General features: G+C 37.7%; 1 long non-coding RNA gene across 1 annotated transcript in view; it reads left to right on the top strand.

Moving 5' to 3' along the window:
- Positions 1–15,043, top strand: part of LOC138751236 (uncharacterized) — an 18,837-nt gene extending 3,794 nt beyond the window's left edge. The window contains exons 2-3 of the long non-coding RNA XR_011349778.1: positions 1,251–1,393; positions 14,966–15,043. This is a non-coding gene — a long non-coding RNA (uncharacterized lncRNA). The remainder of the gene's footprint in view (positions 1–1,250; positions 1,394–14,965) is intronic.
- The last annotated feature ends 2,457 nt before the right edge of the window (positions 15,044–17,500 follow it).

The raw sequence follows: 17,500 nt of genomic DNA, 5'->3' as shown, positions 1-17,500 counted from the left end.
TTATGCATAAATTGTCTGTTTTTTGTGGTATTGTCTGTATTGTATTGAGTTAGAGTGAAATTGTCCTGAGCTCTTGTATTTTCTCATCAATATTATTTGTTACATCTGAGGGGAAACTGAAAATCACCATGCAGAATGGGTTAAAAATGTTGCTGTGTATTTTTGAAGTTGTTGGTATTTGTGGTGTATATAATTATTAATTTTTATAGTGCTTAGGCAGCAGGCGGAATCACTTTTTCATTAATCCTCCTCTGTTTGTTTACTGAAGCATACTTTGAAGATGAATTCTGACTAAGCGTGTCTGGTATGATAATTACTGTGTGTGTGTCGATGTATTGTTCCATACATTTTTACATCATTCATGGGGGATGGGGACCTAATATTTTATCATGTGATTTGTTCTCTGTGAGTGAAATACTGACCAGGATATGCAAAGAATTTTACTGAATAGATTTTGAAGAATAGATAAAATAATGATCTGTGTTTCAGAGGTTGATGGTTCAAAATATTACATTTCACCAAAAATTATTTAGTTTGGGTTATGCCATATGCTGACTTACCTCTTCAGAAGTTATTTAAAAAAATATTCAGTATACATTCTTGAAAGACAAGTCAGATGATTGGGAGATAATGTTGCTTTAGAATAATATTTGATTTTGTTTATGTTTTAGGACAATTTTCCCAACTAATCTTGAATAACAAGAGGGAGTGATTAGATTTGAGCTTTCCTTGGGCAGGGTGTATTTGGAGAGTGCAAGCTTGTTAGATACTCGAACAAGCCAGGATTGCTATGGCTGTTTACCGAACATTGAAGAGCAGGGAAGTGATGGGCATTGTCTACGGGCCATTCAGGGACAAATTCTGAAAAGTTCATTTCATTTCCATTCTGTAAACAACAAAAAAATCCCACCTTGATTCTTCACTTTTCATGCTGTAAAATGGTGAAGAAAAATAACCTTTTAAAATAGGTGGCTCAAAGAATGGTAAAATGCTAATATCAGCCATAATTGTTGATTTTACATTACAATAAGCTACCATATTTATCTGGTACAATAATAATAGGCCAAACAACAAAAGTAATAATCCAAAATAAAATGTAAACATTTTAGTAACAGTGACAAAAATGTTAAATATAAACGGGTTGTTGGGTCAATTCAGAAATTTTGCACATTTTAACTTTTAAAAGTGGGAAAATGCTGATTTTATAAATATGCCTACTATTTAAAAAAATGTATTTTTTGTACATCTAGTTTTTTGAGAGTTAAAACCCTGGTGAAACAGCTTTTGATGCTGGGCATTTACAGACCCAGTGGAGATGAGGAAAAAATAAGCTTCCTTTGTGTTCTAACATTCCTGAGATGGTGAGCCTCGGGGAGGCTGTCCTTATACCTAGGTAGGTAATAGCAAATCGCTTGGTTGAGGTCTCTTTCTGTCCTGCGTAACAGACAATAATTTGACTATTTCAGTTTGTATCTGCATTTTACTGATTATGTATTTTCTGCTGACAAATGTTTTTAAAAAGTAGTTAAAAATGGTTTAGTAAAGTTTATTTTTTCTGACGATGGAATTAATTCTGATTTCAAATTGCGTCTTAATATATCATCGATATTAACTCAACAACTAGAAAAAAACATTGCTTAAATATTTCCATTTTCCCAAATAATTGCAACAATTGTTGATGAAGAGAGTGGTTAATAAATTGGAACAAAATAAAATGAGATGCTCATGGCGACCCTTTTCCTTATGGCAGACAGAAGTTGAAGTATGTCATGTATATTACATTTTTGTGTATTATTACATGACAATAAAAGGACCTTAAAGATTTGTTTTTCATTGTTGTTCAGATGCTGTAGAGTCTTTTTTGATGAGGGCATCCTTTTAATGTATGGATGTAGACACAAAATCCAAGCAGGCATTTACGGATTTTCTCTTGGCCACAATTTGAGCTGAAATATGACGAGGCAGTCAATCTTCAAAGTAGAACCTGTCTGTTCTGCAGAAGAGCATTTATTTGAGGATAACCTGCTGTTATGTCAAGTATGATTTTGCATGGTTATTGAGAGTGTTTTTTTTTAATGAATAGTTGGAAGGTTTGGCTGTCAAGTTCTTAAAGAACTTTACCTACAATTATTTTGTGATTGCTCTCCTATACTCTGGTAATAATGTGGACTGAACCCAGAAGTATGGATGAGGGTTTGTCAATATGGGTTGTGAGGTAAAGTCAAGAAAGCAACACTTTGGTGGTAGATTACAATGGGGAATTAAAGTAACTCAAGATCAGATGGATAAAAGTTTCAATGATGTGGAGTGTCATACCCACCTATTATTCAGCAGGGATATCCAGATAAAAGTGGAATGTGTAGTGCTGTCAGATTTCAACAGTCCATTCTAGTTTGAAAGTGAAATGTTTTTTAGGAACATTTGCAATTCATCATTTTTTGAACAATATGTCATTGTAACTATATAAATAAGGGTGAAAGACAGTCATTTATTTAGTAAATACCTTATCACATCCTCTGAAACCTAAAATGCTTTCCAAAATGTACACTTTTTTGGACACATTTGTTTGTAATATAGGAAAATTGCATCAAATTATATTTGGTAAATTCCCACAAATATCACTGATCATGACGAGATGTCGAATTGAGTGGATAAGTATCAGTTGTCATATTGGGGATAACTCCTTGTTTTTGTTATTGCACTAGCATCATTGATATTCGCTCTATACATTTTTAACTCTTCCTGTCCTCTATCCTATTTTTTCTAATCTTCAGCTATTGTCTTACCTACACACTAGTTTGAATGTTTTAGTTTATGAAATCTCTTGTATTACTATGCACTTTGCTGCTTGCATTGTCTTTTCTAACTTTGGCTGACAAGGAATCTCTTCTTCACACCATGATCAGTCATCTAGACTGATTTTCATTCATCTCTGGGCTAGAGCTGAAATCTGGATTGAGATTTGAACCCACGACCTTCTGAATAGGGCAAGATTACCTACTGTACAAAAGGAAAGCATCAGCTGGCTTGGATTTCCTCTTTGTTGGTATACTGTGATGTAACCAACGTAATTCTTTATTTTTTAGTGGGCTTCAAGGAATTGGAAAACAAGAAAATTTAAGAATATTGGACCAGTGGCAACTGTGTCGCAGTACGAAATGAAGAATTAGAAAATGATCAGACGTAGTTGAGTCAAAGTTTAGTAAAAGTTGTTTACTCAGTCACAGTTGTTTAAAACCTCGCGTGTTCCAAATGATCGCACTGCAACGTCATGATGTCATTTGGAACCTCCCGCTGCTACATGTCTTTCCCCCCCCCCCCCCCAAAGAACTGGCGATAAGAGGCTAAACCTCTGGTGCCATTACTGTCCACCACTCTTGGGTAGTCATCTGCACCTTTGCATCGGGGGTCATGGCAAGGGCTGATCAAGGTCAAGATGATTGGGGACAATAGAGTGAGGCTGACCTGTGGAAACGTCACATAGGAGAGTGGTACATCCTTGAGTTGCAGGCTCATGACGGGATTCTGTAAGCCGGGAGTCCTGGAGCTGAGCTTTGGTGAGCACCATGCAGTTTACACCCAGAGAGATGGCACGAACTGCTTGAACAAAGGAGCAGGATGGGGCATCTGCCACCACATTACTCTTACTGGAGATGTTTAATCCTGGTTGAAAACTCAGATACTAAGATAGGTGGCCAGGGATCTGATGCCTTCACAAAGGGAAATTTGAGCAGTTTGTAGTCAGTAAAAACTGAAATCCCTGCCTTCCAAAAAATAGCAGAAGGGTCTGACCGCTAGGTACAGCGCCAACAGTTCTCTATCGAATGCACTGTATTTTGTTTCCGGAGGGCAGAATGTGCCTATTAAAAAACGCTAGAGGCTTCCATTGTTCATTGGTGTACTGTTCCAAGACCCTGCCTACTGCCACATTGGACGTATCTATCGTCAAGGCGGTTGGTGCATCCATTTGTGGATGGACCAGCAATATTGCCTTCGCTAGGGCATCTAGGCTGCTGGAATGCTACTGTCGTCTCCTTTGTCCATTAAGCTCTTTGGGATCACTGGACATGAGATCGAAGATAATATGAGCTGCAGAGGGTAGAAAGCAATGATAGAAATTGACCATCCCCACAAATTCCTGGAGACCATTGATTGTGTTGGGCTTCATGAATTTGAGGATGGCTTCCACCTTGCAAGGCAATGGAATGACACCCTGGCTGCTGATCTGATGTCCCAAGATCTCAATAGAGGACTGCCTGAATTTGCAATTTAGATGGCGGCAGAGTAAACACAGGTACTGCAGGTGTTTTTTGTGGGAGTGGCTGGCGATGAGTGTGGCATCCAAGTATAAGTAAAGGAAGTCCATGCCATGTCCCACTGTGTCCATTAGTCATTGGAATGTTTGTGCAGCATTTTTGAACCCAAAAGGTATTCTCAAAAATTCGAAGAGGCTGAATGGTGTTATGATGGTGTCTTGGGCACATCCTCTGGGTTTACAGGTATTTGGTGGTGGTTAGAAAATATTCTGACCCCATGAAGATTAGCTGTAAAGTCTTGTATATGGGCCACTGTATATCAGCCTCCAGTGACTTTGGGTACCATATGCAGCAGAGAAGCCCATGGGGTATTAGACCTGCGTATGATTCCAAGCTCCTCCATTTTGTGGAACCCTTGTTTTGCAAGCTGCAATTTGTCAGGTGTCAGGCTCAGGCATGCAATTAGTTCGATGAATTCATTGTTCGAATACTCAATAGTGTCAAGGTGCAGGGTGGGTAGTTTGGCTTTTCCAAGGCGGAAAGTCTGGAACATTGTGTTCACCAACTGGCGCCCTTTTCAGTCCACCATCAGTGAGTGGGCTTTGAGGGTCGGCACTCAGCAACAGCCGGGACACAGCAGCAAGAACGAACTTCCATGTGAACTTATTGTCACCCAATTTCAGGGGTATAGTCTGTGTGCTGTATGTAGGAATTGAACTGTTATTCACTGCAGTGAGTGCTGGATCAGCGCTCCTAGTACGGGTGTCAAAGCCCAGAGGAGTAAGGACACTAACCTCTGCACCTGTGTCGACTAGAAATTTGCACTGGGAGAGTTTGTCCCAGATGTAGAGTAGGCTGTTACAGAGACCAGCTGTCGTCGCTATTAGCGACGACTAGACATGGTGTTTCCTGGAAAAGTGCAAGGGGGTCAGCAGCAGCGAGCTCCAGAACCCCAGCATTGATGGTAAAAACACCAGGTGTTGGTCACAGAGTCATGCTTGTCTGGGGGAATGTTTTCCTTGTCACCGGTTCTTGTGGAGCCTGAGCCTTCTTTGGGTATGATGCAGAACTAATTTCTGTGGGCCTTGTGTCTTGCTGTTTCGCGCGCCTCAGAATGTCTGCATGGGTGGCCACTGTTCGAGGGTATTCAGAGTCCTTGTCAGCCAACATGAGGCAGATGTCTTCTGGCATATGCTCTAAAAATAACTGCTTGAAGAGCAAGTAAGGCCAATGGCCGTCTGCCAGTGCCAACATGTTGTTGATTAACTCCAAAGGGGTGCAGTTCCCCCAGGCCATCAATATGGAGGAGCTGTGCAGCTCGCTCGCGCCATGAGAAGCTGTAAATCTGGAGAGGGAGGGCTTTTAGGGTCCCGAAGGAAATCCACTACTCGACTGACGTGTCCTGGTCGAGGGCACTTACCACATAATAGTACCTAATGGCGTCCTGTTCTATTTTGCGAATGTGGAACTTTACCTCAGCCTGAACCAAACTTCATGTTGAGTAGTCCAAAAGACAGGCAGTTTGAGCGAAACCACTGCGTTGTCTATGTTGGGTCCAAAATCCATTTGGGCCTGTCGGGGCCACCAATGTGGCAACTATGTCGCATTGCGAAATGAAGAATGAGAAAATGATCAGATGTAGTCGAGTCGAAGTTCAGTAAAAGTCGTTTACTCAAACAATCACGCGCAGCTTTTATAAACCCCGCGCGATCCAAATGACGTCATTCGCATTGTGACATCATGACATAATGCAGAACCTCCTGAGCCGGTTCGATTTTGCCTCTGGTGAGCTGCTACAGACCAATTGTTTTGAAGTTCTTTTATCTTGAAAGTAATAAGTTATAGATCAGAGTGAATAGTGTTCTGACCAATAGCTTTTTTTGACATTCATAGATTTCAGATTTATTGTCAGACCACATACATGACATCATGTACAATTCTGAGATTCCTTTTCCTGCAGTCGAGGCAGAATTACTACTTATTGGTAGCGCAAAAAAAAATACTCAACGTACACATAAACAATAAAAGAAATGTAAACAGACTGTGCACTACAGAGAGAGAAATCAATAAAGCACAAAAGTAAGAGTCCTTAAATGAGTCTCTAAGTTTGTCGTTGAGGAGTCTGATGCTGGAGGGGGAGCAGCTGTTCCTGGACCTGGTGGGGCGAGTCTTGTGGCACCTACACCTCTTTCCTGATGACAGCAGCGGGAACAGGGCATGTGCTGGGTGATATGGATCCTTGATGATTGCTGCTGTTCCCTGTCGGCAGCTTTCTCTGTAGATGTTTTCGATTGGGTGGGGGGGGTGTTTTGTCTGTGTCCTAGGTTGTGTCCACTACCTTTTGCAGTGACCCCATACCAGACCGTGATGCAGCCGGTCAGCACACATTCCACCATATATCTGTAATTTGCCAGGGTTTCTGATGTTGTACCTATCCTCTACAATTTCCTGAGGAGGTAGGGGCACTGACCTGCTCTCTTCACGATGCCATTAGTGTGTTGGGTCCAGGAAAGATCCTCCAAGATAGTGACTCCCAAGAAGTTAAATTTGCACACCCTCTCCACCTTTGATCCCCCAATGATCAGTGGATTGTACCCATTCCTGATGTCAACAGTCAGCTACTTGGTTTTGTTGAGTGCGAGGTTGTTGTTGGTGTATCATTCAACTAAATTTTCAATCTCTCTTCTACTGACTCATCACTTTTTTATACAACCCACTACTGTGGTATCATCAGCGAATTTGTAAATGGTTCTGTTTTCATACTGTGCCATACAGTCAGGAGTGTACAGCGAGGAGAGCAGGGGGGTAAGAACACAACCCTGTGGTGCTCCGGAACTGATGGAAATTGTTGAGGAAATGTTCTTGCCAATCCTCAGCTGCCACCCCTCCACTATCAGACTCAATGACAAACTCAGTTAGGGACTCATTTAAGGACTCTTGTGCACTTTATTTATTTTCTTTTCTTCTCTCTGTATTGCACAGCCAGTTTGTTTTCATTTGTTATCTGTTTACAGTTCTTTCATTTACATGTTTAGACTGTGTACAGTTTATTTTTTTTGACCTACCAACTCGTGTTAATTCAGCCGTGCCCGCAGGAGAGAAGAATCTCAAGATTGTATGTGATGTCATGTATGTACTCTGATAATAAATCTGAAATCTGAGGTGAGAAAATAGAGGATCCAGTTACATAGTGCGGTGTGTATTTGACACCAGGGGCCAGTGAGATAGAATCTGCCGTAGACCTCTTGTTATGATAGGTGAAATGAAATAATATATTTCCTACCTTCAATATGTGGACATATTTGGCATGTGCAAGAGTTCTTCAAGATGCTTTTTGAGTGTTACACAAAATGTAAGTTTCTTTGATCCACTAATTTATGGGGAAGCTACATTCCAGGAATTGGGCAGATGCTTTAGTACTGTTGAGGGGTGTTTAAAATTTAGACAGACAGCATGGTAACAGGCCATTTCCATTTACACCTCATTAACCTACACCCCAGTACATCTTGAATGGTGGGAGGTAACCAGACCCCCCCTGGAGGAAACCCACGCAGACACGGGGAGAACAGTGTCGGACAGTGCCGGATTCGAACCCGGGTCGCTGGCGCTGTAATAGCTTTGTGGCAACTGCTATGCTCAGCTTGCCACTGGCATAATTTACAGGGTGGGCTGATGCCAACATGAAGTAAACAAAATAATTGATTATTGCCATTTGTGAGCTCTTGCTGTGCGAAATGATTACCATTTTTTGCTGTTGACTTTTCCTTCTAGAAGGTACTTCCAGAATGTTCAGTGGATGCAAGTGGTTAACTTTTTAATTTACTCTTTTTGCTCTACATTTTGCCTGTAAATCTAATTGTAGTGTGCAGTATAATTCGTAACTGTCCAGCAATTCTCATCAGTGGTACAGTAATGAGTCCATAACTTGGACAATGCACATTTGTTTGCTACTGTGTGGTGGAATTACAATGGCATGGAAAAGTAGGAGGAAATTGGCTGAATTCTAATTTGAGTTTAAATCGTAGAGGAAAACAGTGAGTGAAAGGATGAGGAACGCTCTGCCATAAATGAGTTCCTGTTTTGCGGATGCTTCAGCACTAACTGGCAATGAGTTTGGCAGTGCACCATTTGTACAATTTTAAGCTGCTGCAGAGCTACAAGGTGTCATAGCAACAAGCCATAGCAGCATTATATGCCAAAAGGATAGATGATCCCACGTTGAAGTTGATAAAAATGTAAGTGTTGAGATCTGATTGCCTCTTTTTTGTAAATGGTATCCCATTGATGCTGCTTTGGTGGCTTGAATTGGCTTCTGCAATCTTTGAAGCTCATATGAAATGTTACTGCAAGTGTGTTGAGATAAGTGACTAGAATGAGAGTAACCTTTTCTCTAACAGGCCACCCACACAGCAGAGTAAATGGAATGTAAAAGAGCATGTGTATAATGGTGTTATGATGTTAGTAGACACAGTGGTTCTTCTCTTCAGGTTAGAAAAGTGTGAAACTCAGTCTTCCAGTCAGAACAGGGAGTTTATATTTGAGTTTTCAAGAGGTAGCAACCATGTGATGTGATTTAATCTGCTGTTTTGGAGAGGGGTTGCTCTGTAACTGGAAATCAGAAATCTGGAGCTATTTAGAGGAATTAGTTCTTGAAACTTTCAAAGGAAGAATGTGATAGTTTTGTTCATGACAATGAATATAATTTTTAAAACATCTGATGAAGTATTTTACATGGAGGTGGATAAACCTTCTGGGAATAGCAGTGCTAGGTTCTGAAGAATTTTTATTTTTGTGCAAGCCGACATTCTCTTTTTCTGAAATGTTGAGTTTTTGCAGGGGAGCTGCTTATTCCACAGCATTGGCTATATTTACTTATGAACTTGTGTGTTGTTGATCTTTGTGCTTTTCAACTGGACGGAAAATGACTCCGTGTGCAGTGTTTTCATTTTTTTTGTCTGCATGCTTGCATTTATAACACATTTTTCATTATTTAGCTGGAATTGTGGACTGACTTTTGATTGGCTCTTACACCCAACAGAGCTGAGCCAGCTGAGAAAAGCTAATTGTCGGGAACTAATTTGGGGTAATTTTGTTTTGAGTGCCTTTGTGCAGAGTAAATTCCTCTTTATTTGGAATTTATAAACTATTTAGAGGAATTTAATCCCAATTCAAATAAGCTGTTTGCAAACAATTTGCTTAACCATTAAAAGAAAGGCATAATGTAAATGTAATATGGATAGATAATCTGCATGGATTTTTAGCAATCCCTGCAGTAATTTGGTGCTTTGATTCTGGTTTGTCAGATTTTCCTTTGGCTACTGATGATTGTTATTTGCTATTCTAGCCAAATTTATTTTAAACATTCTTGCATGTTATCCAGTTGGGAGATTTGTAGAAAAAGTGATCGAGTAAAATCTCTGTAATCCAGAATTCAAGCAACCAGCAAAAAAATTGCAGAAAATAAATAGGTAAAATGTACAAAATCTTAAAATTGGTGCACCCTAGTCCTTAGTCTGCCAATTCATGCAACACACAATCCCAAGCAACCAGAAAATTCACTTATCTGGCATCCAGTGATCCCCATAGTTGCTGGATATCAGAGTTTTGTTTACTGTATGAAAGGTACATTGTGTGTTTTGTGATTTGCTTAATACTAAAATACCCATAATAAATTTAATTTTTTAAAATTTAATTGTTTGTATCATTACAGGAAAAATGAATAAAACATTAATCAAATATCCATAACCAATGATACAAAAAAAACTTCTATTTTTCTCCCCAACCCCCCCCACCCAAAAGTAAGAAAAGGAAAAAGAAACACCTACCATTTAATATATTATAATATTAGCATATACAATCATTAATTATTATTATAAATGACTAATTAAGAGGAATGGATAAGATAGAAGAGGTGGATGGAAAATTAGTCATAAAATCCATATATGGTTTCCAAATACTATAAAAATGTTCCACTTGATTCCTTAAACAATACTTTATTTTTTTTTCCCAAAGGTATACAATTTCACATCTCATTATACCATCTATTTAATAATGCTTCTCTATCATCTTTCAATGATATTGCTACACATTTCTTTGCAGTTGCTATTGCGAAATGAAAAATGTTCTTGTTATTTATCCAGTTTCAATTTGGTATCCTTTTCATGTATATTCCAAGTAAAAATAGTCTTGGATCCTTTGATATCTTTATTTTCATAATTTGTCCTAATAATAAACTCCATTCATTCCAAAACCTTTCCACTTTTTCACAAGACCACACTGAATGCAAAAAAGACCCTATTTCTTTCATACTTCGAAAACACTTATTTGAGTAATTAGAATTAAGTTCTTTTAACTTATATGGAGTATAAAATAATTGATGAAGAAAATTATATTGAACCATTTGATATCTAACATTTATTGTATTCGTAACACTTTCTTGACATAATTTTGACCAAATCTCCTAAATTTGTATATTTAAATCTTTCTCCCATTGGATTTTTGATTTGTATAAATCTTTTTTCTTTACAGTCTCTTGTAATTTTATATACATGTTAGTAATAAATTTCTTAACAATAGATGTATATATTATATCTTAAAATTGACTTTGTTTAGGGAGTCTCAAATCTGCTCCCAGTCTCTTTTTCAAATACATTTTTAATTGATTGTATGCAAAAATTGTATTTATCTTTTAATTGATCAAAAGTTAAGAAAAAAGATCCTTAAGAAACAACCATTTATTCTCTATATACCTTTACTAAACCAATTATCAAATAAAGAATTATTTGAAGTAAAAGGAAGAAGTAGATTTTGTTTTAACAACATTTTTTGTAATGATAATTTTTAATTCCTCTCTCAATATGAATTCTATTCCATATGTTTAAAATATGTTTCACTACGGAAAAATCTTTAGTTCCTTTAAACGATTCACTATTCCATTTATACAACATTAACTCTAGGATAGTTTCACCAATTTTATTCATTTCTATTTGAGTCCAAGTTTGTTTTTCATCCCATTGATAACAGGAGGACAAAAACCTCAATTGAGCTGCTTTAAAATAATTCTTAAAATTTGGTAGTCTTATTCCATCCTGATCAAATTTCCACATTAATTTTTCAAAACCAATTTTTGACATCTTACCTTTCCAAAGAAATTCATGGATTATTTTATTCAAGTTTTGAAAGAAAATTTCTGGTACTGGAATGGGCAATGATTGAACACATATATTCTTGGAAAAATACAATTCACTCATCCTATTAACGTTATTGGTAAATCCATCTTTTCAAATCCTCTTCCAATTTTTTAACAATGGTAAATAATTTAGTTTAAACAAATTACTTATATTTCTACTAATTTTAATTCCTAAGTATTTAATTGCTTCATTTTTCCATTTAAATTTTGTCAATCTTTTACATTGAGAGTAATCCATAGGCATTACATTATCACTTTATAACTCAATACTAAGCCATACTCTTTTAATCTCACATTCAACTTATTTAAAGATATTTTTGGTCTCGTTAAATATACTATTACATCATCAGCAAATAAACTAATTTTATGTTCCTTATTACCTACTTCAAATCTTTTAATTTCATTATCTGTTTAATTACTTCTGCCAATTGTTTAATCACTAATGCAAATAAAAAGGGTGATAATGGACAACCTTGTCTAGAAGACTTTTAGAGCAAAAAGGGTTGTGAGATTTGTTTACTCGTAATCGCTTTTGCTTTTGGTTGATCATACAATGCCCTTATCCACTTTATAAAAGTATTTGGAATCCCAAAAGCATTAAATGTCTCATAAAAAATTCCATTCCAATCAATCGAACGCTTTCTTTGCATCTAATGCTACTGCTATCGTTACCATTAGAATCATCCTATTTTGTGCTGTATTTACTAAACTTAAAAATTTATCTGTTATCTGCTGCTTTTCTATTTTTAATAAAACCAGTTTGATCTAAATTTATTAATTTTGGCAAAAATTCAACTAGCGTATTAGCTAACAATTTCGATACAATTTTATAGTCCGTATTCAATAATGATATGAAGAAGACTGTAAACAATCTTTCCATTTTTTTGGAATTACAGTTATGAATGCTGTTTTAAAAGATTCAGGTAGATCATAAACCTCTTTCATTTGACCTAATACCTCCATCAATACAGGTATTAATAGCTCCTTAAACTGTTTATAAAATTTTGGTGGGAAACTGTGTTCACCTGGTGCCTTATTATTTTGTAGAGACATCAGAGTCTGATAAACTTCTTTTTCTAAAAAATTCTCGGACAGTCTTTTCTTTTCATCCTCCTTTAACATCGGTAATTTAATTTGTCTCAAATAATCTCTTATTTTATTATCATCTCTCAGACACTGAATGATAAAATTTAGCATAAGTCTTTAAAATTATCATTTATTTCCTGCATTTTATGATGTCTGTCCTGATAATTTCTTTGTAGCAATTATTTTTTTCTAGAAATTGGTTCCAATTTTAATTGCCATGCCAATGCTAAAACTTTATGGGCCCTTTCACCCAACTTGTAATATTTTTGTTGTATTCTCATTATATATCTCTCTACTTTCTTAATTTCTTCAACGCTAACAATTTTGTCTTTTCCTTATCTTTATTTACTTGAATTTGCTTCTCTAATTTCATTATTTATTTATCTAATTGAGTTACTTCTTTCATATATTCTTGCTTTATTTTTGGTATAACTTATTATTTGACCTCTCAAATATGCCTTCATTGAATTCCATACTACAAACTTAATCGTAACTGAATCCTTATTAGCATCTAGAAAAAACTTTATCTGTTGCCTCATAAAAATCACAAAATTCTCTTTTCTTCAACGAAATGGTATTTAACCTCCATCTATACCTTTTGATCTTGCAATGATATAGACAAAAATAAAGGTGAATGATCCGATAAAAACCCACACTTGATATTCTACTCTTTACCTTGTATAGTGACATCTAAGGTCTCCCCAGCTCCAGGTTTGTCACCACGGGTACTTGCCTCCCGGAGAGCTCCAGGATCCTTCTTCAAGATAGGCCTCTCTTCTTCATCAGCTTCTTTTTCTTGTTCAAGTTCTTGAAAAGTAACAGTTTATCTTTCTTAGGAGGCATTGTTTATTGTACTGAAGGCCTTCTGATAGCTTCTTATATTTTCTTGCAGTCAATCAGGCTTAACTCTTTTTAAAACTTTTTCTGACAGAGTAGAGAATTCAAGTCCAGCCCCATGTCATCATGTGGCATGCCCACCAATGATCATGTATGTAGTATTGAGGTGATTTTGTAAGTCTTTTTTTGATAAAGTGCTGCACAACTATTGCTTTCCAATTCACAGTGTAAACATAGAACAAACTTTTGTCCTTTCAACATGCATCGGACAAAGTTTAAATGGATAGCTAGATGCACAAGATGTAATGCAAAGAATGAAGAAAAAAATGTCCTCAATGTTGATGGAGATGTTGCAAGACATTGGTCAGAATTCTAGCCTCTCCCAAAATGTAACTGAACTACAAATGAAGTCAAGAAGTCTTAAATTTTCTAGGTAATTGGAGAGTGTGAATTTGGTGTATAAAGAGCTGTCATATTTTTCATAAGAAAAGTCACAAATACAGTCTTACTAATATCATTGTCTTGTCTGAATATTTCCAAAATAACTAATCAGAGCACTTATGGCATAGGGATTACTCCCCCCCCCCCCCTTGGAGTTTTTTTTGGTGTTGTTAAATATTATTTCTTTAATATGATTGTGCTCTGGATTTTTTAATCATGAGCAATTTTTTTGTAATTTTTGTCTTGAATCTCATAAACCGATATATAGCTACTGTTTAATTGTTTATGATATAAACACCAATAAAAATATTTTAAAAGAAAAGAAAGCAATTCCTTACCAATTCCAGAGCACTTGTGCTTAAGGTGGAATGTGAGTTTGGGGGGCAGTTTGAGAACCCCCGCTCGAGAGACTAATGTTCAGGGTTGAAAGCCCAGGGCGGTAGGAAGAGATTCAACAAAAAATGATCATTATTGTTCATCCTATACCTGCTGGAGATGTGCTCCTTTAGAGCATGTTGCAAGTTAGCAATTCTGCTGTGACCTGGCACTGTGGCGCTGTGGCTGCATGAGCCTACCTGGTAATCTTGTGGCACCTCATTTTTTTCTGTACCTGACCTACACACCTTTCACAATTCCAAACATTTTCCTTTTGTTTTATTCTAGCTGTAAATCCTTAAATACTCGCATTTGAGCGCTGTCAAATATAGCCCTTCTAAAGTATCCACATAAACTGTCAATATCTCGGAGTCTCGAGAAGCTGTGGGTGCTGGAGCAAAGTGCAGTCTTCTGGAGGAACTCAGCGGGTGGCGGAGCATCATCGAGGGAAAAAGAATATGAAGTTTCTAGTTAGAATCAAGACTGAAGTTTTTGTTTTTAGTCAATAATCCTTAACTCATTTTTGCATAACTAGTTATTGAAGCAGAAAGTAAGAACTGAGGTAAACAACAAAATCTGCAGATGGTTTGCTGGAGAAACTCAGGAGGTTAAGCAGCAGCCATACAAATTAAAAGGCAATCAACGTTTCACAGGCTTGAGCCCTTCTGGAAAGAGGATGAAAGGGTTAGGAACACAGGCTAACAGCTAAGAGGTTCAGATTTCAGGCTTATTGTCAGAGTACATGCAAGCATCCTTTAACTCTGAGATTCTTTTTCTACAGGTGAGGCAGAACTACCATCAATTGGTAGTGAAAAAAAGCTGCACAGCATGTACATGTAACTGTATAAAGAACTGTAAGCAGATAACAACATGTAAACAAACTGTGCATTGCAGAGAAAATAAAAAAAAATAATGTTCACAAGTAAGAATCCTTAAATGAGTCCCTGATTGAGGTTGTTGAGGCAGCTGTTCCTGAACCTGGTGGTGCAAGGCTTGTGGCAGCAATGAGAATAGAGCGTGAGCTTGTGTCGTGGATCCTTGATGATTGCTGCTGCTGTCCAACAGCAGTGTTTCCTGTACATGTTCTCGATAGTAGGGAGGGTTTTGCCTGTGATCTGGAATAACATTACCATTGTCTGTCCGAATCTTAGTAATTTGTCTCTTATCAATTGAAAGGAATGGTTGCTTAGCCAAAAGCTTACCAGTTTTTTCACCCTGTGTGTAAAATTGACAAGGCCATCAGACAGAGGTCAGCATTAAACTTCCTGCAGAAACTGAAGATGAGGGCCTGGTGGGTTGGTTCCCTGAGAAGAATGATGAATGCTTCATTATCAGGGCTCACAAACCAGCACCAGGACTTGGCTTGTTTGGCAGTGAGAAGAGCCCTCCCAGTCAGATCCTTCTTGTATAACCGGAACCAGAATTTAAATTTAAAATTTAATTTAAAATTTTTAAAAAATGTAAACATCCAACACAGTAACAGGCCATTTCGGTCCATGACCCGGTGCTGCCCAATTACACTCAATTAACCTACAACCCCTGGTACGTTAAGAAGGGTGGGAGGAAACCAGAGCCCCCAAGGAAAACCCACGCAGACAACACGAGAAGAACATACAAACTCTTTACAGACAGCAGGGGAATTGAACCCTGGCCCCGATCTCTGGCATTGTGCTAACTGCTATGCCAATCGTGCCTCCCAAAGTTCTGGAGATAACTGTGATGAGTGGAGACAGTTGCCCACCACTGCTGAATGCAGTCGCTAAGAGGGTGTGGAGAAGGATGCAGGGTCCTTGTCACAGTTCATCCCCTGCAGCAGGGTGATTTACAGGCTGTTTCCGGGGATGCACATAGAGTCAGATATCCAGAACTGCTGAAAGACCATCAACTTGGTGAAAGACGAACTTTGGTCTGCCCAAGACTTGTCTTTCAGCGCATGGAGATGTCAGTGAGGAAATGCTGCCGTCTGGCACATTCCAGGCTGCAAGAGTACAAGCTAAAGAACGCTCTGATGCTTGGTGCAGACAACGTGGGTGCTGTGAGGAAGGTCCACAGTGTAGAGTCCTCTCATTACTGGGCATTGAGAGGCTGAGACCCAGGGGAAATCCCCCAAACAACAGAGGGCTGAAGTGACAAGTTTAGTAATGGTGTAAATGGAATCAAATGTAACAGGAATGTATGGATATGAAAGTAAGGGTGGGAACAGATTATGTATGGTTTTCCCTTTGTAAATAATTTTGTTTTTGGGGGAAAAAAAAATTTATTTCTGTTGTCCAAGGTCAATTCAGAAATGTGCCACCGCTTTTTGTTTTGAAGTGTACCTTGAGCATAAGGTATTGTGAAATTGTTGCAGAGCTTAGGTGGTGATTTTGAATGGAGACAGTCAGACTGGAATGTCAGTTCCTGAGTGGGACAGCCTTCATTGACAAGTTTTTTTGCTGATGTTTAGCGAGGATAATAATTCCCTGCATAATTTAATTGCAAAACCTGATTTTTTTTTAATGACATGCGAAGTGCCCATGCATTCTATTTAGTAGAATTGAAATAGAATATTTCATTTTGCTTTATTTGAGGCAGTGGAGGCTAAGATTTATCTCTCCTTTTGCAATGCATAATAACTAATCTTTGCCAAGTGGATGAGCACTGCTTTTGTCATGAGAAGTGGGTGGTACAGGATGAATGAAGTTTCCAGAGTTTGATGGGATAGTGCTCATTTATTGCAGTTGCAATCAGAACCATTTTCAGATGGTTAATAGTAAAAATCTTTTAACTTTTCAGTAAAGTTCTAGATTTTTTTGTTGTTGAGCCAGTAATTGATTTGAGCAATTTATTGAGGTAACTGTGCTGGACAAGTATCAAGTAGATCATGTAAGGCAGTATTTATACAAGGGAAAGTGACTGCACATTTTCAGTTTGGCATGCTTGTGGTGAAACAATTTGTAATAGTGAGTGGAAGGGAAGTGTGTTTGGCCAAAATACATTCTTTCTGTCAGCTGTCATTTTGCTTGCCACAAATCCTCAGTTGAAGCAATTTTACATGTACTTTTGGTACAATAGGTTTTCGTTGATTTGTTTTTATTACCAATCATACCATAAAACATAGGAGCAGAAATAGGCTATTCAGCTCATCGAATCTCCCCCGTATGTACATCCTGCGTATGGACAGTCAGATTTTTTTTTGTAGTTCACAAGAAAAGTTGTGAAGTGATCATTTAATTTCCACTTGGTTAGGGTACTCAGACTTCTTTTAGCCTTCTGCTAAATTGGTTTGTTTGCTTTTAATTTTTATGATTTGCTAGTGGGAAATCTTTGTTGAATA

Source organism: Narcine bancroftii, unplaced genomic scaffold (assembly GCF_036971445.1).
Source record: "Narcine bancroftii isolate sNarBan1 unplaced genomic scaffold, sNarBan1.hap1 Scaffold_95, whole genome shotgun sequence".
Lineage (NCBI taxonomy): Eukaryota > Metazoa > Chordata > Chondrichthyes > Torpediniformes > Narcinidae > Narcine > Narcine bancroftii.
This window is presented reverse-complemented; position numbering and strand designations above follow the sequence as displayed.